The sequence below is a fragment of the Tachypleus tridentatus genome, chromosome 7 (genome assembly GCF_004210375.1).
Source record: "Tachypleus tridentatus isolate NWPU-2018 chromosome 7, ASM421037v1, whole genome shotgun sequence".
Lineage (NCBI taxonomy): Eukaryota > Metazoa > Arthropoda > Merostomata > Xiphosura > Limulidae > Tachypleus > Tachypleus tridentatus.
In genome coordinates this window covers 82,600,896-82,625,743 of record NC_134831.1, presented here as the reverse complement: position 1 = coordinate 82,625,743, position 24,848 = coordinate 82,600,896, and the positions used below count along the sequence as shown (strand labels likewise).

Below are 24,848 nucleotides of genomic sequence, written 5' to 3'. Positions count from 1 at the left end.
ATACTGTTTTTGATAATTCCAAATATGCACATAACAGAGAAGTTGGCAGTGGGTGGTGATGACTATCTGTCTTCCCTCTAGTCTTACACTACTAAATTAGGGAGGGTTAGTGCAGATAGCCATCGTGTAGCTTTGCATGAAATTCAAAACAAACCAAACCTTTTTTTGATGTGTAATTAGTGTATTTATAAATATATTGTAACATTCTATGACCATTACTACTTACAACAGAGCAACGGCTTGATTGATTTGTTCACCAGGATCCTTTTCATCAGTTAAACTTGTGAGTGGGTTTCCATATACTTTAAATTTGGGATCCCAATTATGATCTCTCAGATCCATTACTTTGCCATTTCTGTACTTAAAGGAAATTTGCCAGGTGTTTGTCATAACTTATTTATCCAAGCCATTCTGTACTACATCAACATTCTAATATAACTGCAAACATTAAATAACTTCACATTGTCTATGAACTTTAGTAACTTACTAATTATGCCTGTGTAAGAAGCCTTTAATGTAAATAAGAAATACAAAGACTTAAGAACTGACCTCTGAGGGACTCCACTACTAACAAGGGTTCAGTTTGACTGGATGCTTTTACTAACAACTTTTGTCTTTTCTTACCCAGCCACCTACAGTCCAGTTAATTGATTTATCTACTTTTATGACTGATATGATATTTTGAGCTAATCTTTTTTTGTGGCACTTTATCAGAAGCTTTCTGAAAGTTTTAAATATGTCATATTTACACCATTTCCTTCTTCCACATAAAATAGAGTAACGTCAGCAACTTTCTCATCCCCAGTTATTTGTTCACTGTCTATTGACTTAAGAAACCCTAGGGAAAGCATTGTCTGGTACAAATGTTTTATGTGTGTTTGATTTTACAGCCTTTCATTTTACCACCAAAGGATTAATACCTATATGATTCAGATCAGTTGCAGTTTTTTCCTTAGGTTTGTTATAATAATTTTTTGCCAACATCTTTTCTCATAAAAACAGAAGAAAACTTGCCATAACCTAGTCACTAAACTCACAAGTTCCTTACACTTTATGTAGTTTTTTTAAAAAATCTCTTGCTGCTTACTTTATCAGATGGTTTTTGTAAACATTTATTGGTTTCCTTTTTTTATCACATGTTTGGTTGTAACAAAATGATTCCATCCACTATACTAATTTTACACATATGGCACTTGTTCTTAGTAGTGACTAAAGCTCTAATAAGAAATTTTTATACTGTAGTTAATAAAAGAGAAAATTAAGCATATTTGGGTTGATACTAAAAACCTTCACATGAACTCTTATGTTGTAAGGTTCAGTTTGAAAGGTCTTAAATGAGCAAAGTATGGATTTGTGTTTAATTCTTTCTCTTTGTATCTTAAGCACTTTCTAGTATATTAGTTGTAGAAACACTTTTTAAAGTATTCTTAGCTTTATTTCATCAGTATTCAAGCTTTTTTGGGTAATTTATCCACAGTGTCTTAAATGCATTTTTTAAGCATGGATAGAAATTTTCTATTATTAACTTGTATATTTAATCTTTTCCCATTGAAATTTCTACTTGGTTGAGTAAAATCACCCAACACATATTGCATTCAGTGATGCCCTTTAAAATTTTAGCTGGATTGAAGTGCTTGGTATTTTTCAATTTGTGTATAAACTAGAAATTGATTAAGATATGGTTTTTCATGTTGATTTTAAATTTATGATCTTTATAGGTGTCACTGATATTACAGTATTTCATATTGAAGAAACCACATTAAGATTACAATGAAAATAATGGTGTTAATAGATTATAAACATTATGATTTAACAGGAGCTGGCCCAGTTGGAGCTTCTGTGTAAGCAACTGTATGAAGCAACTGGAGCAACCCAAAGAAATGAAGCTGAAAAGGCACTTTTGACTTTTACAAACTCTCCTGATTGTTTGACAAAATGTCAACTGCTATTAGAAAGAGGAGAAGTAAGTCTATGTTTTAACAGTTTCAGGCTAGTTTGAAGGTAACTTATGTTGCTATAATTGATTTATTATTATAATTTATTATGAGACAACTCTTATTTCTCCGCTTTGAAAAGCCAACAAAACATTTCATCCTTTGCATGATTAATTATAATAGCATCTTGAAATGAAACACTCAAGATGCAATAAGCATGGATTGCCAAATATCTCCAAAATTTAGGGGCCATCCATTAATCCTGGGTGTCATAGCAGTAGTTTAGCTCAAGAAAATTTGTGACATTTTTAAATTGTGCTTTTATTGTGAAATATTATGTTTAAAATACTTTGAAGTTAAATCCATCATGCAGTCTTTTCTATGCAATATAGAAGTATTAAAGCCCATGGAAACAGTACTTACCATCTCAACCCTGTCTTGGCAATGGATAACCATGTTTATTATTTGACAATCAGAAATCTAAAAGTCTTTGTAGAATTACATTAACTTTGACAATACTTATTGCAAATTCAGTTGCTTTACCACTCTGTTTTCTAATATTTAAATATATTACAAATATTGTATAAAAGAAAGTCCTTTTTTTTTCCAATGAAAAAAATTCACTAAAAATTCTCACACATTAAATCACTTGTTTCTTTTTCCATGTCTACCTGGTGCCCAGATTTTGATAAACCTTCCCTAATGTCTTATCTTTGAGATTCAAAATGTTTTGAGCTGTTCTTTTAACTTCAAATGTTTTCCCTGGTGACTTAACCCTTTAAGGGTTTAAAAAACTTGATAAATTTCATGTGTTAATACCAGAATTAAACTGTGAATTTTTTTGGAAGCCATATGAATATTTATGCCTTTCTGGTTCTGATTAGACATTTTTGCAACATCGGTAATTCTTTTATCTTTAATGCTACATGATTACTGCATTTAGTAGAAAAAGTAAAATCACTTCATTGCAGTTAACAGGTAGTAAGTGGAATCAATCAATGGCTTAAGTGTAGAAGTGAAAAATTAAAAAAAAACTTTAAGAAATAGAAAAACTCAGAAAAAGAAATTTCAGTTAAAACCATGCTTTTTTAGCTTAATTTCTCTAAAATTAAACTCAGTATGCCCAGAGAACATGTATGAAATACAAAATTCTAAAGTGGCATCAACTGAAAGTTCATTTCACCAACACTTGACAATAATTCAGTGGAATCATTTTAGAAATTACCTGTCTGTTTACTTTTAATAAAGCCTATCTGTCATGTATTTTTAACTGAAATGGTATATGCTTTATCATAATTTTTATTGCATACAGTATTTAACATATTGGATGTACATTGACATTTGACTTCAACAAGCTGCCTATCTAGATCATTATTAAAATATCAATCTGTTTGTGAATAAAGACCACTAAATATACCATGTTTATTTACTTATAAATATTAGAATACATTGATTCATCAGTTGGGTATTGTTGATGTTAGCAATATGTTTGGCTCGAAACTTTATAACACCTTGCAAGTTTCACCCAATTTAGGAGCTTTTAGTTAGTCCTAAACTCAACTAACATTATAAAACAATCTCTGTAATAGAAGTTTAATAAAAAATGCACCTTCTAACCTATATTTCAATAAAGATAACATTAAAGAAAGAACAGGGTATACCTTATATGGAAAGCATGCTGTAAGTCTTGTTTGCTTCATGTACTGTAATAACATTCTTGTTTGTTGACTTCTTAATAAGTACATGAAAAGAAGTTGTACTGAAGGAAAGCTTTGGTGAAATTTATATCTTATTTCACATATACTTTTCACATTGGCCTAAACTGTTGGTTTTATGTTAAATATTAAATGTGGTTTTCACTTACATAGAATAAATCATAATGTTTTGTTAATATTGTGTTATACAAAACTACTGTAAAAGTATAATCAAGTTTCTTTTTTCTTTTTTTTTCAGTCATCATATGCACAGCTTCTAGCAGCCACAACATTGACCAAAATGGTGTCTAGGACACCATGTTCTCTTACTCTTCAACAAAGACTAGAGATCAGTTAGTGTGCTTTTCTTAAATCCATAATATATATATATTTTTTTTTATGGAGAATGACTGTATGTGCATACTGACAATTTTAATTTAAACTGATAAAGGATACCAATACATTTTCCAATAGGGTACTCTCCCTTTTCCCACAAGATTAACTTTTCTCATTTTGTGCTGCCCTCTATTTGCAAACTTTTTCTGAATGTATGCCATAAACCTTCAACCCTCCCTCTGTTGGAATCAAATTCCAACACGTATCTCGTCATGCAAGTCACTATGCATCACCTCTCCACCAATAGGAGAACACTACTGTCATTTATATATGCAAAAACGGCTTGTTTGAGTTGAGAAAATATTTTATGTAAAAGAGCGAACAACGTTTCAACCTTTTTTGACTGAAAAAACGTTGTTCGCTCTTCTACGTAAAATATTTTCTCAACCCAAACGAGCCGTTTTTGCATATATATTTTCTCTACAAGTGGGTTTTCTCGACATCACTGACTACTATCATTTGATGAATGTGATTCTGTGCACCACCACTGGGTTCTCATTTGGCAGTTCTCGAGTGCAGACATCTATCTTTTAAACAGTTATTTCTCTAGACGTTATTTAACTTTTTTTACTTTCATTCCCATTAACTTAATTCAAAGCCTCTTTGTTCAACTTTATTTCACCTTTCTTCAAAAGCTTTTGATTTACTCGTTTTCGGTACAATTTTTGCTGGTTTCATATCATACATGAATTCTGAAGTTTCTGTTACCACTTTTGGTGCATGTTCCTGCCACAGGTGTAGGTGTGACCCATTGGGGGATTTCATATGTTTGTGTCCATATTCTTCCTGTACTTTTCAAACATTTTGCAGGCAAATGCTGATTATAATAATTTTGATCCCCACCCCTGCTGAATTCACTGTGTCTTCATACACCTTCGGTTCAGTTCAGTTCTTGTTGGTTTTTTCCTTGATCTAACATTGCACGTATGTGGTGTTTTATTTCTTGCTCTTGTAATTTTGTTTCTACATTCCCTGCTATTCAGATTCATTCTGTGCTTTTGCAATCCTGTTTGGTGATGACATTAAAATACCAGTCTTCTGCAGTTTTCAGGTCATTTGTGAGTTCACTTTACTTATTGGAGTGGATGGATCCCAACACTTTCCTATTCATCCTACCTCTGTCCTGTCTTTCAGCATTGGCCTCTCTTTTTGAGGTTTTTCATGGGAATCCTGTAGGGTTTCTGTGAACATTTACCCAACTTTTCTTCCACTTTCAGCAGCAGTGTTGTCTTTACCTGTGGTCCTATGCATGGGGTTCACTTCTCTTTCATTCTTTTATGAGCTGCATTGCAATATTCTCTTGGACTCATTGCTCAGTTCTGTTTATATCTGGGTTTGCCCCCTATGGATGCCTTTGTCATTGGCCTCAATCCCAGTTATCTTGGTTTTAGTCCACAGTTCCCTTTCTTTCACTCTTGGCTGTTGATGCCTTCAGCCTTGATTGGTCTCATTGCTTCCTTCATGTTTGTCCTCCTATCCATTTTCTTCTTTTCGAATCTTCTTCATCCATTCTCCTTGCATGGTCATTCTGGTGACTCCTTTCTAGCTACTAAACCTTAGTTCCCTTAGTTGCTTCAACTGCAGGGATCCTTCTCTTTCTTACCAAACTGCTACATCAAACTAGTCACCAGCATGCCATCTCTTGCTGTCTATCCTCCATCATCAGGAGACTGCCATCTCTTGCTGTCTATCCTCCATCATCTCACGTTATTTTTGTCAGGTCCATGGCTAGATATTCTGGTTTCTCTTGCATAGTAGCTTCATATTTAGCCTGTTACATTTGCCCTTCTTTGGCCATCCATTCATATAAGTTAGGCATTTTTTTTTTTTGAGTATTGACTTTGGATTTCTGGGCTTCTCACTTACCAGTTACCTGTATCTTCAAGTGTCTTATAGGACTCTTTGAAAGGAGTTCATTGGTCATTTTGATTTTTGGGTTTAGAGCGGTATTATTCCATACCTTCTGTTTTTTTTTCCAATTCTGCAAAGTCCTTGCTTCCTCTGTTTTTACCATGTTGATCTGTTCTTTCAAGCTTCATCAGGCAACCAAGGTGTCTGGAATGTTACTTTTGTCCTTTCTGCACTCACTCTACCTCTGTTTGCCCCTTTTTCTGCATTTACTGTTTCTTCTCTCTTTGGTAGTGTAATTTTCCTCCTCCCAAACTAGGACTATTGTAGTTTGGCTAATTTCATCCTCAACATTACCAGGTCTTTGTACCATTCCTATATCTTTTTTCTTCTGTCTGTCTATCTTCAATTTTTCAGTTCTGCCATTCTCCTGATCTGGATGGACTCATCTGCCCTGTCTCTGCTCTCCATTGTTATATTACTATGCTCAGCTTCCTTCGGGGATCCTAATTCTTACCTGTTTATCACTTTGCAATCTTCCTTTTCCCATGATTTTTTCCCCAGTTAACCTAGCCACTTGGGTTTACTGTTTAATTCAGGTGGCTTATTCCTTCTTGTCTTCTACCTCGTGTGACTTCTTTCTTGTTTTTCTCGCATCACCTTCCCCTTTCCCTTGCCTTTCATTTTTGTAGGCTACTGTCAGAAATTTTAGTACAGGCCATGTTGAAGACTTTTCAGACATTCATTTCCCACTACCTACACCACATCACTGTTTTTGCTTCCTCAGGGTATGCCTATTACTTGTGTCTCTTCTCTTAACTTTAGCATACTTGTGACATGAGATGAGTATTTGCTAATGCTTTCTTTTCTTTCAGGGGTCTGCTTGAGATTCACTTTGGATCTCACTCTGGTGCCTGACCAGGTATTCTGTCTGCCATCTGAATGTGTTTCACTTAGCCATTTACAGACATATTTCCATCAAATCTGCACTACAGGCCATGTTCACATATTTTCATGGCTGGATATAGTCACCCTTAAAATGGGGTTATTTTACAAATTCACTCAAGTATAAATTCTTCATGATACTTGTATCATAATATGCCTGTACCAGACTGCACCACCCATGAGCAACATGGGTAGAGCAGAAGGGGATTACTACCCATCCATGTCATGCCTCAGCTGAATGAATCAGGGGTCTGCTTTTCAAAATAGGGTTTATGGTCACCTATTGCATTGTCTTGGGTGTTGCAGTCTCTCCAGACTCCCAAATGCACCCCCCCCCTTCCTTGTTGCACTGGAATACAGGACTCCTTGCCACTTACCAGTTACAAACTGCTGGAGTGGTTGACCATGGAGACAAGCTACTGGATCAGTTCCACAAACATATCTATAGCCATTCAGTTCAGAGTAGGGCAATGATGTTCTGCTGGTGTAGAAGGGAATAAGAGTTTCTGAATGGGTGGTTTTTCCTACAGTTGAGATGCCTACATGCAGTTCACCACTCTGATTGGCTGCTCTTCTCCTACTCTCACGTGGATGTTAGTACTCAGCAAGAGAAGTTTTGGTAATTGAGTGAACCAATCACATAAGTCTTCATACAGCTTTTAGGTTGTCCATCTTCCCTCTTGTTTGCTCTTCTGTGTAGTGGGTCACAGGAGGTCTTTGTGGCATGTTTCTGCTTCTTATTGAAATTTTCCTCATTATAAGGTTGTTGACAACTTGAGTCATTTTGGGCTTATTCACGGTTGAAGGAGTCAAGTGCTTATGGTGGCCTTCCTTCAGATTAAGGATGGCCCATTCTTAGTTCTCTGGAATTAAGCTACTATGTGTGTTTCTGAAGTCTTAAGATAGATTTCATGTGGACTTTATGACTTGGGGTGAAGTTATTGTAGGTCTTCATCCTACCCTTTTGAGGATGTCAGTACACAGCAAGTGAAATTTTGAATGTAGTTGGCTAGATGAGTGATATCCGTTGTGCCCTAATCACACTCGCCTTTTGACACTGCACCCATCTTCCATTATGGGATTGAGTGATTCTATTTGTTTTATGTCTCATTGTTACACCATTCTCTCACATGCAGATATGCTTTTTTTCTTGTTCTACCAAGCCTGGTCTACTCCACCTTATCCCTAATTATGGCAGAGATACCTGGCTTAGATATAATGTGGTGCCCTTCTTTAGGTCTTTTAATCTGTTCCTCTTAATTCAGGAGTGTCTTTCAGATGCTTCAAGGGGATATGTCTGTGCTTCCCTCACACTGGGTTCCCTCCTTCAATTCATTATGGGATTCAAGGTAATCTTATGAGCAGGGGGTGAGGGAAGGGGGTATACAGACTGAAGCTATAATTTTCCTAAATGAGAATTTATTTCAGATAGGTACTTCTTACTCTTCCTTCCCACATGTTTCTGGTGCTTATATTTTCTGCCAAATATTGAAGTGATAGTTCAGTGGTGGTGCATAGAGAGAGTCACATGATAGTATTGCTATGCTATTGGCGGAGAAGTGACCCATAATGATTTGATTTACCTAAGAGATGTGTTGGAACTTTGGATTCCAACAGAAGTAGGGTTGAAAGCTGTAGCATGCATTCAGAAAGTTCACAAATAGAGGGCAACACAAAACAAGGAAAGCTACTCTTGTGAGCTTAAGGGAAGGACCTATCAGAAATATATTTTCATTTCGAAAATTATATCTTTTGTATTTATACATGAATTATATTGCCAATTATGAAAATTTGTAATATTACATGTAAGACTCCAGTTGTAACCTTCAGTTAATATCGATAGACATGAACATTTGGTAAACTTTGATTAAAACACGTGCCAGTTAAAGGTTTGAGTGTTTAATTAAGTAAGACTAAAATCTGTTGTTGCTTCACTGTTTAATTCATTCAAAGTATATAAATAAATAAAGTGATATTTCTGTATAAAAATTAACATTAAATTTAATAAGCTAAAAGTGATGTTGAAATCATTAAAACTTGTATTAATAAATATGAACCAAATTTTCTTTTCCAGAAATGTTTATTCAATAACCTAGCAAATTCAGCCAAAATTTTATATCATTTCCCAGTATACACGAATGGTTTTGCTACCTGATAAAACAGTCTACCTAGAAATGAGTTGTTTTTGTGTTTGTGTGTGAGATTACATTGAATATAAATTTTGCTAAATACCAATACCTAATAATGAAATTCTTTAAGTGCAATAGAAATTATTTTTCATTAACACCTGTTATGTTATGTGCTTAAAAGTTGAACGACTAATGTAAGCTTAATAATTAGAGCAGGTGATAAGTTGAATTTTATAAACAGTTGTTTGGATCTTTAATCAATTAAATAATTTGATTTGAATGATTGTAATAACTGGAAGTATCATTAAATAAAAAACTTTGTTCAGTTGAGTCATGACAGAAATTCATTAAACTGAACAACTTTGCTTTTATCAGAAATAATGAGAAATCATAATGGTAGTATTTTTATTACTTAGATAATAGAAATAAAGTGGAACCCCTCTAAGAGGCCACTCCTCAGATTCAGTAACCCCTTGAAAGCATTCAGTCACAGTTCCTTTTTTTGTTTACATAATCCCTAATTATGTACAGTGGCCTCCTCTAATAAGGCCAGTTTGTCTCAGTCCCATAGGTGGCTGCTTTAGAAGTGTTCTACTGTAATTGGAAACAGCAATTTTGATTATTATTTTAGTGGCCTTCATTTATTTAATCATATAGTTATGATTTACCGTATTTTCCGGTTAATAAGCCAAATCGAATAAGCGAGGCCAATTTTCAGCTCTGAAAATGAGGGTTTTGCTTATTACCGCCTAATAAGCGAAGCCATTTTAAGAAGTGAAAAGTTTCTTCAAAATGATTTCTTAGTCTCGCTTCAGCGTCAGCATGCATGTTGTGTGTGATCATTGGCGTTCTGTAGTAAAGCAGAACGTGTCCATTGAGACAGAGATGGAATCAATATGTCATTCGTTATTGGCTCCACTCACTGTAATTAGGTAACCAATGAAATTCCAGAAACAACATTTCACTGTAGTCTTGGCGTGCTTTGCTGATGGGACAAAATTACCGCCTATGGTAATTTTCAAAACAAAACATTTCCTAAGAAGAAGAAATTTCGAGAAGAGTGATCGGCCAATAAGCCGACCCCCAAAAATCAGGTCCAAAATTTAGGGCCAGAAATTCGGCTTATTAGGAGGAAAATACGGTATTAGTTATTGTATAGACATAAAAAATATAATAATTGCTTATATTTAATCAGTTAAATTAGTCAAGTTAATTGTCTCAGCTTTATTAGTAAATATAAAATTACAAAAAAAATTTCATTCAGAATTATTTACATGAAGATACAAGATAATTTGGGGATTTTTAGTGTGTTAAGTTTTAAAAAAATAGGTACATATGTAAAAACTGTAGCCTGCAATCTAGTAATATGGGCAATCTTCCAAGTAACAATTGCTAACATTGTACATTCAGTAGTTTATTATGAATAGAGGGCTGGGCTTCGTGGTTTAAGTTTCTGTTTATAATGATAATAATCCTGATTTGTGTATAGCTCTTTAATTTCTTTGTAGTGTTAAATTCTTGATGAATACCTTTACCTAGTGTGATGATCAGGTATATACAATTTGAATTTCTTTTTCTCCCAGGAAATTACATCTTACGTTACTTAGCTTACCACGACCAAAACTTTCAAGCTCATTGATGCAAGCATTAGTGCAACTCTTTTCTAAAATAATAAAGTTAGGTTGGTTTGAATCAGATAAAGAAGAATTTGTGTTTCGAAATATTATTAACCAAGTTCAGGGTTTTTTGCAGGTATGTTTAATAGTTTGTATTTGTATGTTTGTGTTAATGATGTATGTGGCTGTGTGTACTGTTTGTATAGTCATTTTATACAAATTTTTTTACAGTTTATTCAGATAGTTACTTCACTTACAATTTGAAAATGTTAAAAATATCACTAAAATGGACTTTTTTTTTGTAAACAAAATTAATTTAAAATGTTTCTATTTATAATTTTTATCAGTCCATTCTATGTTTACTAAAAACTAAGTAAATTGTAAAGAAGCAACATTTTGTGATGACTTCTAAGTATCTTATGAAGAAATAAAAGACATTTTCAAAAATTAGAATGAAAATACTTTTAAATAAAACTAAATATAAGGTTTTTGTATTTGCTTATTTAATTAATTTTATTTTGTGTAGGGCTGGGTGGTCAGTCACTTGAATTTGCTAATTGATAATATTAATAAATTACAATAAACTAATTGATATTTCACATGTAAGTTGGCTAAAAACTTTTAATGCTACAACTCTGGTTTATATACCTGCAATAAGCAGAGCACATACAACCCAGTTGATAGCTTTGTACTTAACCACAAGCAAATGTAATTCTGAATAATTTATTATGTTGGAGATTCATGACACACATCAATTAAGTTGAACAGCCTGAATTAATAATAAATCATAATGGTAGGTTTTTTATTACTCTGGTGTAAAAAATTGGAAACACTAATTTCTATAATTATTTTTGTAATAACCCTATGCATAGAAAATGTACATGTCACAACTTTATGTTGTTACATTCAAAATTTGATTAAACTTTTTTATTATCAATGTATATCAGTAAGCTTGACATTAAAATATAGTTTATAAATCAACTTTTTTATATTATCTAAGTTTTAGCTTCTTAGTTTCAAAAGAAAATATTTAACTTTTCACAATAGGCTGGGTATGATATACACAAGTTTGTCTACACATTTGTACATGTTAAGTATTTGCACCATAACTGTTAATACAGCATGTGTATCTTCACAAAATTTGGAAGACTTTTAGTAAAAATTACAATATTTTGTACACAAAAATAATATATTTTTTCATAAAATATTTTTCTAAATATTTGTGAAAATATTGAGTCTGTTTCATTACTAGTCTGAGTGCAAAATGATTTTATGTTATGATTAAAAAAACTATTCTTCATCCCCAGAATCTTAAATATTTTCATAATCTCTCAAGACCTACTTAATACATTTCAAACATTTGTTTTCAGTATGACTTTATATTTTATATTATTTTCTATATCTTAATTGTGTGGGGCCCGTTACTTGATCAACCTTGTAACCATCATAAAAAATTGTTGTTGTTTTTTTCTTGCTAGGAGGACTACATATTATAACAAAAAATAGAAATGCTTAGTATAAGTAGCTTACATCTTATAATGTTATATATTTATTATATTGACCCTTCAATCATGCTTAGCTAATATTACATAACTTGCATTGACACAGTGCACATACACTCATGTTATATATCCAATATTACAAAACTGACCTTCAATCTTCTTTGTCTTGGCTGTGTTTTAGTGGACTAGTATTTTGTAATATACAGTCACATTTATTTTATTATACATTATATATATATATAGATTGTTACTGTTTTGAAGTAAAATTATGAAACTTATTTTTCTTAAAATATAGAACAATTAATTAAAAGTAAAGCAAACAGTTATCTCTTCTAGCTATGATCATTGAACTTGGTTGCTGCTGGACATAAGTGCTAAACCTTTAAGATTAGACATGTGGAGGATATCAAACAATGTTTTTTTAGGTTTCATATATACATTTCAATAACCAAAAATAATAAATAACTATACTGATATCATATAATTCTACTGAAATTTGATTAAGCATAATAACTAAGAAGTAATTAGGTTTAAAAAAAATATTTAACTTTGAGCAGACTAAAAACACAACCTACCTACCTTGGAATCTTGGTTTGAAAGTAAAAACCACTAGGGTGACATTATAAGCTGCTGATTGATTATTCCCATGTCATATATTGAAGTAAGTGTGTATAAAGGCCCATAACAAAAAATAGAAAGAGGTGAATGGGACCACTGTTTGATTCAGTACATAAATCATATCTCAGCAAAATGAAAAGAAATGAGGTTTTATTTTATGTTCTAGCTTGTTAATATTAGTAATTTGAGTTTCTAATTTCTATGAAACTAGACATCACAAACATCTAATATTAAACAGTGCTACATTCGACATACCACATGACTCGGTAAAATCTATATTTAGATGTGTTCATTTAATATTTTCTTTTAAATGAAGAAATTAACTCATGTGTAACATTAAAGTTTGAGTTATAATCTTCAATTTGATTCCAAACTTATTGAAATAAATTTGTAAAATAATAGTTCAATAAAATTTTGAATGCAAGTCAACAAATGAGATGACATGATCTTTACCTCATGACCTATCATGAAAGGGTTAAAATCTCATCCCTCCTCTGATTGTGTGATGTATCTCCAGATTACCTATCTTAGACTTTCTTCTTACCTTTACATATTTGTTTTTAATTTTCAACTTAATGGAAACGTGTACTGTAGATATTGATAAACCAGATTATAAGCTTAAAGATCTAATCTCTATTTACAAAAGTATATAAAACAGACAAACCAATATGATAAATTCCTCCTGTCTCATTCTGTCTTTCAAAAACATTTTAACAATACTATCTGACATTGCTATTTTATTATTTGTAACCAACAGAAAGAGTAGCTTTTCCTTTACAAGATTACATATACAGTTATTTTGTTTGGTGTTTGTAAGTGTATATTTAGCCTTAGTTTGATTGTTCACAGTAGAGATTTTCTAGTATAAACAGCTTATTAAAAAGCCACTAAACCCTCTCAACACCATGAATAGATTAAATTGCATGTTATGTTTTACATAAAAATTTAAAGTCTTAATAGATTTTTGTATTATAATTCAGCAGAGATTAACAAGCATTTGGCAAAATTATCTTACCCTTGCACAAAATCTTTATCCTTGAGAACTAATGCAAAGTGTGACGTATGCTTTAAAAATCTTTTAATTATGCATTTTAAATCATAAATAATGCATAATCGACTAAAATATAAAAGTAAAACCTAAATATAATTTAACTGTCTCTAACTATAATATATTTAGGTATGAAACAATCACAAGTGATATCATCAATCAAGCAACTAACAATACTCCAGGCAGTTATGTCTTCCTCATGATGAAAACTGTGCATCAGTTTTAAAGTAACTATTGTTCAATTATAGTGTAAAATAAGCTCTTTCTAATAATTATATGCATGCTTACATAACCTCTACATGTAGGCTTTAAAGCTCAAAAAATGTATTGAAAGTAACCATGGCACCAATCAGAGGTTGACAGAATTTTAGTTGTTTCAATTGCAGTCATCCAGAAAACTTTGAAATGTGCATGTCAGTAGGTTACATAGACATCGTGATTGTCTAGATGTACATCTTCACACCTGGCATTATATTATTCAAGATATGGAATGCCAAAGTTAGAGAATTTTGTTATCACGTGACAATACTTCTGAGGAGTTAAGTAATTTTTTAAAGGTTATTTTCAGAATACAGGACATAAAACATAAATATTCAAATCACAACATACATTGTAATGTATATTTCATTCATGCACGCTGATAACAAAGGTGTTTAATTAAATTATGAATATAACTTGATAATTTGCACTGAAAAAGGTGAAAAAGGTCCAATACTGTTTATTAAAAGCTTGCAAAATGTTGTTAAGATAAAGTTATTGCATTTAAAGTGCTAGTATGTATAATTTCACAGCTACATGGTGGTTACAATGTGGTTGTAAGGTTGGTCAAAATGACCTGGTCCATATAGAGGATTGATGTATTATTTTATATGAAACTAGTTGATGTAGTCAATACTAATAAGTAGTCAATGATGTCAAGTTAATTGCTGAAATGTAACCTTGTACCCTTTTTATTTATTTCTTGATAAATTATAGCCAGTACTTTAGTATTATATGTTTAAAATAACTTTTTCATAAATAATTCAGTTTTAATTGTATTTTTGTGCAACATGATTTTTCTAAAATTCCATTTTTGCAGAATATTTTTCTTGTTTTCATTCATCTGTTAGTGTTAACACTTCAGTATTGTATCATAAATACAAAACTACGGTATTTGCGTTTTTATTTATGCTGAAAACATATAAATGCTATGAAAATTTTATTTATAAAACCAGTTATCATATTAATAAAGTTTTGTTCAATATATCTTTTGGCCTGGTGTAGATAAAGTGTTAAAATTTAAAACAGAACCCTGTTCCAAATTCAGAGACATTGTCTTCTATATTCAGAAAATAGTATAAAATTTGATTAAAGAAGAAACATTTCAAACTTTACAGAACATCAAAAATGAGATCATTAATAAAACTGAAGCTGTTGAGAATGAATACATGAATAAAATGATTATCTGTCTAAAGTCTGCTGTACATAGTAAGATGTTGATTTCACTTGTTCCAGGGTTCAGTAGAATACTGTGTCATTGGGGTCCAGCTTCTTTCACAGTTGACATGTGAAATCAATCAAATAAGTGAGGTGAGTTGACTCTGATGATAAATCATGCTATTTGATAGACACACATGAATTCACAAATTTGTTTTACTTTAATTGAACAATAAAAAAATGTATAAAAACAAAAAGTAGAAATGTTTTTGTACCAATTAGAATAACTTGTGCTTATTGACCTATAATATTACCATGTGAATAGAAAATGGAGGGTACTCCTATTACTTTCTAGTGCTTATTGACCTATAATATTACCATGTGAATAGAAAATGGAGGGTACTCCTATTACTTTCTAGTGCTTATTGACCTGTAATATTACCATGTGAATAGAAAATGGAGGGTACTCTATTACTTTCTAGTGCTTATTGACCTGTAATATTACCATGTGAATAGAAAATGGAGGGTACTCCTATTACTTTCTAGTTGTTGCTTTCAGTAGCAGTATTGGTTAAAATATGTAAGGTACCTAATTTCATTATTTTTAATTTCATTGTCATACACTTTATTACAGAAATTGTTTTGCGTTGCTAACTTAATATAAGTATTTTGGACCAACCTAATTCCTATGTTGAACAAACATTCTTGTAAGAACATAAGAAAAATATTTCTTGACCACAAGAAACCTACTTGAAATAAAAATGTATTTCAGAATAGCTGGTATGGATATTGACTTTTATTGATAAGGATAGAACAATGTTTTAACTTTCGGTCATCTTCAGATTAAGAAAGGTTAACCTGAAGATGACCTAGGAAGGTCGAAATGTTGTTCTCTCCTTATCAATAAAAGTGTTAATACCTATACCATTCTCTGATACATAAGAAATATATATTTAATTAGACATACTCATTACTATGTTTTTATTTTCATCTAAGTAAGTAGCTTGATCTGGTAGGATATTAATTAACTATTACATGCTTTTCGCTACATGCCAAGTCAAGAGAGATAGTTTCAGTTGTGGAATAGCTTTTTAAAAACACTTGAAATTTTGCATTCTTTGCCAGGATTTAATGGCATTTTGTATTTGATCCTGAATTATATAGATACATTAATCATATGGGTATAAAAAAAAGAGGTTAAAAATTAATGCCTTGTCTTTCAAATTCCAAATAGTATATCATGTAAGTTTAAGGACTTAAATATATTCACTACTGAAAAGTGAAGTATTCACATATTTCTTTATTAAATCAATAATTGTTCTTATTTGTGTAATAATCAAGAAAATTGAGATTTTATAATGTTTGTGAGTTTGCATCTTGCTAATAATATTTTTTTACCAACATATATATTTTATTGGATTATAAATAATTCACACTTAAATAAAAGTTAATCTGATTGGCCAGTTTAATTATTCACACTAACATAAGAACTAATCTGATTGCCAGCAAAGACTAAGTAAAAATAATTAAGATATTGTTGAAAACTGCTATTGGTAAAAAACAGTTATCTTTGTTTGTTTGTTTTTACAAAGTTTATATAATCATGGTCCTCCTTAACTTAATATGTTTCTATAAATGACAAAAAAAAAGCATTGTATAAAATGTATTTAGGTGTGTTATGAGATAAGAAAGGGACTTGCCATTGTGTGCCTGGTTGGACTAAAAAAGGGTTTTTTGCCCAGAAGATTTGGTTTTGCCATGTCATGGATATAAACATAAGATATATCTACCCTACTTTCCAAAGTTTTATTATCCTATATATATTTTTGAAAAAATAGATTTACTTGATCAGATTCCATTCTGTGTGTAGTTATCAAAATATTTTTTAATTTCTAAGTATAAACTATAAAACAAAAAAGTGTGGTTTGATAATTTAAATTAAAATGATTTATGTTTTTCATTCAATAGGCAGAGGCAAACAGATCTTTAACCAAACAGCGTAAAATTGCTTCATCTTTTCGGTGATAGTCAACTTTATGAAATTTTCCAATTAGCCTGTGATCTGTTGAGACGAGCTTTGGAAACATGGAAGTCAACAACATTTAAGGATGAGTGCAAGTAAGTAAGCATCAAATTCTTAAAGTTGTTATCTTTATTAATATGAAATCTAAATTGTTGAAGGTAAACTGAGAAATTACCTGATATTAATCACTGTGTTCTTTTCCTTTCAGCACAGGAAAATTATTCTGTAATATGGTTGAATAAAACAGAGAAAAACCTTAATTAAAAAGGAGTCGAGTGTGCATTGTGCATTAACTGTGGAAAAGAAAGATTCTTAAAAGTACTTTTTTATGGTGGTGCAGTGGTAAGTTTTCAGAATTACAATGCTGAAATCATGAACTCGATTCCTCTTGGTGAACTTAGCAAGATAGCCAATTTTGGCTTTGCTGAAGCTACACACTCTTAAAAGTAGTTGTATTAAATCTGTAAAGATTAATTTTGGCTTACAACACCATATATTAACCTTCTCAGTTCTGGTGTTCATAATGTATGTTTTCACCAGAATTATCAATCAATTCTATGGCTTTCTAACTTTCTCAAGTAAACATAGATTTTATCATTTCTCCAATAATTAGTTCTAGATCCTTCTCATAGTGGATCTTTTCCACATAGTAGATACTAGGTATAACCTGGATTGTGAAACGATCCAAATCATATCTTATCTAACTCAGCATCTCATGTAAACCTTATCTCAAGATTTCAGATTTCTCCTCAGTGTTAGTGTTTCATTGTTATAGCTTCAAGGAGCTATTGATTTGATCAAAATGTCATTCTCATCAGATTGCCTGTGTAAATAAAACATTTAATTTCAACTGATGCCCTATCTCTGAAATATTCAGTTGGATATGATTTGATCAAAATGTCATCGTCATCAGATTGCCTGTGTAAATAAAACCTTTAATTTCAGCTGATGCCCTATCTCTGAATACTCAGTTAGATATGATTTGATCAAAATGTCATCATCATCAGATTGCCTGTGTAAATGAAACATTTAATTTCAGCTGATGCCCTATCTTTGAATATTCAGTTAGATATGATTTGATCAAAATGTCATCGCTCATCAGATTGCCTGTGTAAATGAAACATTTAATTTCAGCTGATGCCCTATCTCTGAATACTCAGTTAGATATGATTTGATCAAAATGTCATCGTCATCAGATTGCCTGTGTAAATGAAACATTTAATTTCAGCTGATGCCCTATCTTTGAATATTCAGTTAGATATGATTTGATCAAAATGTCATCGCTCATCAGATTGCCTGTGTAAATGAAACATTTAATTTCAGCTGATGCCCTATCTTTGAATATTCAGTTGGATATGATTTGATCAAAATGTCATCCTCATCAGATTGCCTGTGTAAATGAAACATTTAATTTCAGCTGATGCCCTATCTTTGAATATTCAGTTAGATATGATTTGATCAAAATGTCATCCTCATCAGATTGCCTGTGTAAATGAAACATTTAATTTCAGCTGATGCCCTATCTTTGAATATTCAGTTGGATATGATTTGATCAAAATGTCATCCCTCATCAGATTGCCTGTGTAAATGAAACATTTAATTTCAGCTGATGCCCTTCCTTTGAATATTCAGTTGGATATGATTTGATCAAAATGTCATCCCTCATCAGATTGCCTGTGTAAATGAAACATTTAATTTCAGCTGATGCCCTATCTTTGAATATTCAGTTAGATATGATTTGATCAAAATGTCATCGCCATCAGATTGCCTGTGTAAATGAAACATTTAATTTCAGCTGATGCCCTATCTCTGAATATTCAGTTAGATATGATTTGATCAAAATCGTCATCAGATTGCCTGTGTAAATAAAACATTTAATTTCAACTGATGCCCATTCTGAATATTCAGTTAGATATGATTTGATCAAAATGTCATGCGTCATCAGATTGCCTGTGTAAATAAAACATTTAATTTCAGCTGATGCCCTATCTCTGAATATTCAGTTAGATATGATTTGATCAAAATGTCATCCTCATCAGATTGCCTGTGTAAATAAAACATTTAATTTCAGCTGATGCCCTATCTTTGAATATTCAGTTAGATATGATTTGATCAAAATGTCATCACATCAGATTGCCTGTGTAAATGAAACATTTAATTTCAGCTGATGCCCCATCTCCCTAATATTCAGTTAGATATGATTTGATCAAAATGTCATCTCATCAGATTGCCTGTGTAAATGAAACATTTAATTTCAGCTGATGCCCTATCTCTGAATATTCAGTTAGATATGATTTGATCAAAATGTCATCGTCATCAGATTGCCTGTGTAAATAAAACATTTAATTTCAGCTGATGCCCTATCTCTGAATATTCAGTTAGATATGATTTGATCAAAATGTCATCCTCATCAGATTGCCTGTGTAAATAAAACATTTAATTTCAACTGATGCCCTATCTCTGAATATTCAGTTGGATATGATTTGATCAAAATGTCATCGTCATCAGATTGCCTGTGTAAATAAAACATTTAATTTCAGCTGATGCCCTATCTCTGAATATTCAGTTGGATATGATTTGATCAAAATGTCGTCGTCAGATTGCCTGTGTAAATAAAACATTTAATTTCAGCTGATGCCTATATCTGAATACTCAGTTAGATATGATTTGATCAAAATGTCATCGTCATCAGATTGCCTGTGTAAATGAAACATTTAATTTCAGCTGATGCCTATCTTTGAATATTCAGTTAGATATGATTTCCATTGCTTATTTTCTCATGTTTGTCTCTGTTATCTTCTTGAAATGAAATTGACTTAATTTGTTTCAAAGTTTAAAATAAAGTCTTGGGTAACTGTGGCTTTATATTCAAATATATATGAAAAGTGCAGATATACAACAATAGCTGAATACTAATGTTGTAATAGAAGTATTGAATGTTTTAACACCATTTTGTGGATTAAAAACTTTGTGCAAAAAAAAAGGGTTGTAAATGTTACATAAAACATTTGAACATTAGTTCCAAGCTCATGAAATGTTACACTTTCATGTCATAATCATTTATATATCCTTACTGTTTTCAAATTATTTGTGAGTTTAACTGTTATTGCAAAATTATTCTAATTGTAATAAGTATTTGAACTTGGTAAAGTTATTTTGCAAAATGTATATGGTAGTTTACTATTTCTATTATTAGCATGCACTGATGAATCAGCTGTTGCAGTTGGCTTTCAATTGTCTTTCATTTGACTTTATTGGAACCTCACCTGATGAATCTTCAGATGATCTCTGTACAGTGCAAATTCCAACCAGTTGGCGACCTGCTTTTCTGGATTTTAACACACTACAGTTGTTTTTTGACCTCTACCATTCCCTACCAACTCTCCTGTCACATATGGTAATTAGATGCTTAGTTTGCACATCTCAGTCAAGAAAGAAAAATATTCTGTTTTTATGAACTGTGGAATGTTTTATGGGCTTTGTCTTCCTGGAATTTAGACTTTTACAGTTTTGGTAACAATACTTTCATCAGTGCACTGTTATGTATTTTATCAATGCATTCTGAGAAAGATGTCTTTAAATTAAAACTGGTGCATTTGTAATATCACAAAACCATGTTGTTCACATGACAGATTTTACAGTTTGAAAACTCTAACATTGGGCCTTTAAACATGCATACCTTTGATGTGAAATTTTTACCTAAAATTTACTTTATTACCTTTTAGAGTTAATATTGTTAGAAGATAATTTGCAAAATTGTTCTTCTGGGTGTAATTTTTTTATCCATTTTATTATGAATTTCTTATCATATGCAGGAAGTAATTGTTTGTTTTCCTTATCTGTGTGTATTTTTGAAAGTCTGTGTTTTTCATTGACATAAACATGATCATGATTTGATGTTTTTAAAGAAAAATAATAAGTGCACACTCTTCTTTAGGCACTGTCTTGTTTGGTACAAATTGCAGTTCGGTTCGGTCATTGTTCAACAATGCTGAGAGAGCAAAGTTTCTGTCGCAGCTTGTTAGTGGTGTCAAGAACATTCTGGAAAATCCTCAGGTATTAAACCTTTTGCCTCAGGTGTCCTTTACTGCACATTATATAAGGTTTTAGTGTCTTACATTCAAAGATTTATTAAACTACTTTTTGTAAATGTTATACCAATTAGAATAGCATAAAATCTTAGCTAGTAATCCATATTTTAATATTATATAAGATTTAAGTTCTTAGTTCTAAAGGCAATATTTAAAAAATCCTGAATTTTCCTTAATGTGACACGACACATGTGACACATTTTCCCTCAGCATGTCATCATCATCCCTATTTTATTCACCACCCATCAAAAAAGTATAAAATTAAACATAAATTGCTCGATATAAATTCATCATTGCTCAGATAAACCTCATTTATTATGGTCTTTAACTTTGGTTATAGAGCTATCAAATAGAAAATCAGATCCCCTTTTACATCCTCTCTTCTATACTTTGTTAATAGTTCACTCTTACATTGAACAATATACTACCTGTAACCAGCATAAACTCAAGGTTTTTATCTATCAAATGACCTGTTGTATAATACCATGTTCTGAACTGTTAAATGTCAGTTTCACTTAGAATACAGGCACCATTCCTGTGAAAAAGTTAATTACCAGCTTGAATGAATTTGCAGTGACTCTTTGTCACAGTGTTAGGAAGAAAGAACATTATTTAGACGTAAGGGAATTTGTCTGCTTTTTACATGTTATTAGTCTGTATTGTTTGGAGTATTACTTAATTAATTACAAATTACTAATTGCAGTACTTTGAATAAAATCAAAAATTGGGTGAACTCTCTTTGACAGCCAAGAGAGAGAAAAAGAAGGTTGGATAACTATTTCATATTCTATATATATAATTATAAAAGCAACTAAAATGTAAAAATAAGGATATTTTTAGGTTAGTTGAGATTAGATTAAGTAAAATAAGTAATAATAAAATAAATATATTTTATGAGGCATGCATGCAAGTTGCTTATACTAGTTGTAGTAACTCATGGGTTATGTAATTCAATAGTGTAGCTTCATGTGTCCCGAGTGATTTACAGTTTATAATAGTAGGGACAGTAGCTAGTCACAGGTCAAAGGGCAATAAAATATAAATAGATGTATACTGTCACAAACTTAGAGCCACTTAGGATAAATTAATGTGGTTTCATTTTTGAGTTAGGGTAGAGAAAATAACAGATAAACTGTCACGTTTCATTGAGAAAAGGTTGAAATGTATTTAATAAGTCTTATGGACTACAAAGTTTAAATTTTTTGAAATAAAGAAAACTTTTTTTTAATTTTAACATGAATATTACTATTCAAAACAAATACTTGGTATATTAATGGACAATCCTTATTTTAAAAATACTCCACTGAAGTGTAAGTTAAAGACTTGTTAAATGAAGTACTACCAAATTTTGTGAAAATATACTTTGTATTAAAAGTCAGAAATTTTAAATCTGAAAAGAATTTAAACAGTACAGAGAGGTCACATGGTTGGTCATATAGACTGAGCCTTTGCTAAAAGAGTTAAGATCTGCTCTTTGAATACTTGTGGGTTATTTTGTTATGAGAACTCACTAGAGTTAACATTATTAAACAGATGCAAAAATACTTAAGACAATACTACATTACCAAAAGCCAATTTTCTCATTGCTTAAAAGGAATATATTCAAATTATTAAATATTTTCTTACTTTTAACAGGGCTTATCAGATCCTGGAAACTACCATGAGTTTTGTAGGCTGTTGGCCAGACTGAAGTCAAACTACCAGTTGGGTGAACTAGTCAAGGCAGAAAACTACAGAGAAACCATAGCCCTTATTGCTACATTTACTGTTACAAGTCTTCAAGTAAGTAGTTTATTTTTTTTCAGCATTTGATTTCAGAAAAACTTAATTAAATTTATGTGATAGGTGAAACAAACTGTGATATTATAATCCTTTGACTCTTTGAAATCAAACTAAACATTTTGACTGGTCTTATAACCATCGTGTAATCACAAAACTATCCATATTATAATTGTGTGTGCACCAAGTATATTTCTGTGAAATTTGCAAACTTTTGTTAAATTTTTCAAAACAAATTCATTTTTTAATAAAGGACTTTAACAAAATGATTGTTTCTGAATTATCAAACACTGTGCTGAATTTGTCTTGCAATTTTTATATTTTATTTGTATAACCTCTTGAACATCCTAAAGGTTTTTCTTATATTTTCTTACTCTAATACTAAATGTCGTAAAATCAGCAATGTAAAGTAAAATAAAAAACTGAAAAAAAATATTAATTTTTCTCATTTTTCCTTACTGGAATGCCTACATATTGCAGTAGACAACTAGACAGTATTTATTCTTATATCTAAAGCTAATAGACTTTTCATCTCTTCTTTTCATTTGCTTTTATTGTTTTATAGCTACTCTTAATCTCATTGTGTACCAGAGTCATCTATTATGGCCAGACAGCTTTTATGGATTTGACTTTTTTTTATATCTTAATAAAACAAGAAGCTTGGAGACTAGATATCTATATTATTGTTATGTTTTACTGAAAAATTTATGATACTCATTTAGTAGGTTCTAGAAGTTATGTAAGTGAAGCATGAAAACTTTTAAGGTCGAGGAGAACTATTGTTCTTAGTATGAAAATCATTTCACTTGTACTGTACTGATGAAAAGTTCACAAGTTCAAGGACATTTTTATTATAAACATTGTTAAATATTCATATTTTTTTGTACTACAGATATTTAATATTAGCTAAAAGATTGTAAAGATCCATTTAGTACATTTAGAGTTATAATATGTGTATTTTCCTGGATACATAGTTATTACAACTTCAATCAAAATGATTAAGCCTGTATACAAAGAATTAAGTGTTAAAATATGAATTATTTGTTACTTTATACAGATTCTTTTTGTTGTTGTTGTTTTAAGATTAATATTTTACTAATCAATAATGTTGAGCTCCCAATCTCTTTCCCCCCCCCCCTTTCCAACAAATGTTAGATGTGGCAGTATGCTCCAAATAGTGTCCACTACTTGCTGAGCTTATGGCAACGAATGGTGGCATCTGTTCCCTATGTCAAGGCTTCTGAGCCCCACCTGTTGGAGACACACACCTGAAGTTACCCATGCTTACATTACCTCAGGTTGGAGTGTGTAACAGCTGTTGTAAGGTAATTTTGGTATTATATTCAATTACACTAAAATTATTTTTTAGTTTAATTTTATAGGAATTCTGATATGTGCTTTTTTGTGGTGATTTAATGACATGTATTTGAGTTCAAGAATCAACTTAATGGTGTAATAGAGGTTTGAATAACGGCATATTGTCTTACTGTATATTGGTGAAGAAGGGTAGTGATATAAATTTATACTTAGTATTTATTATTAAATGCCTAATGTAATAGACTAACTCAACAGGCAAGTAGTATTGAATTTCAGGGATTGGTATTTGGTTTGAGCATCTGGAAGACAGTAGCATAACCTTGAAGTTTTTTTTTGGTATATAGTTTTATTTCCTGAAACTTTCAGCTGCTCTTTCATTTAAATAACTAACTCATTTATAAGTATTTTTCTGTTCATGATGAACTCTTACATTTCTTGTGAATTGATTCAAGGAACTTGTATTGTGCAATTGTTTTCAGATTTTCAGAACTT

General features: G+C 31.3%; 1 long non-coding RNA gene and 1 pseudogene across 2 annotated transcripts; both read left to right on the top strand.

The window, feature by feature from the left end:
* Positions 1 to 1,816: 1,816 nt before the first annotated feature.
* Positions 1,817 to 24,311, top strand: LOC143257709 (exportin-7-A-like; annotated as a pseudogene). The gene is made up of 8 exons (XR_013031984.1): positions 1,817 to 1,963; positions 3,888 to 3,981; positions 10,530 to 10,698; positions 15,225 to 15,299; positions 17,115 to 17,264; positions 21,135 to 21,225; positions 22,896 to 23,042; positions 24,195 to 24,311. The product of XR_013031984.1 is annotated as an exportin-7-A-like (transcript).
* Positions 17,375 to 21,132, top strand: LOC143258045 (uncharacterized). The gene is made up of 3 exons (XR_013032112.1): positions 17,375 to 17,511; positions 20,366 to 20,566; positions 21,107 to 21,132. It is a non-coding gene; the product is annotated as an uncharacterized LOC143258045 (long non-coding RNA).
* Positions 24,312 to 24,848: the final 537 nt, after the last annotated feature.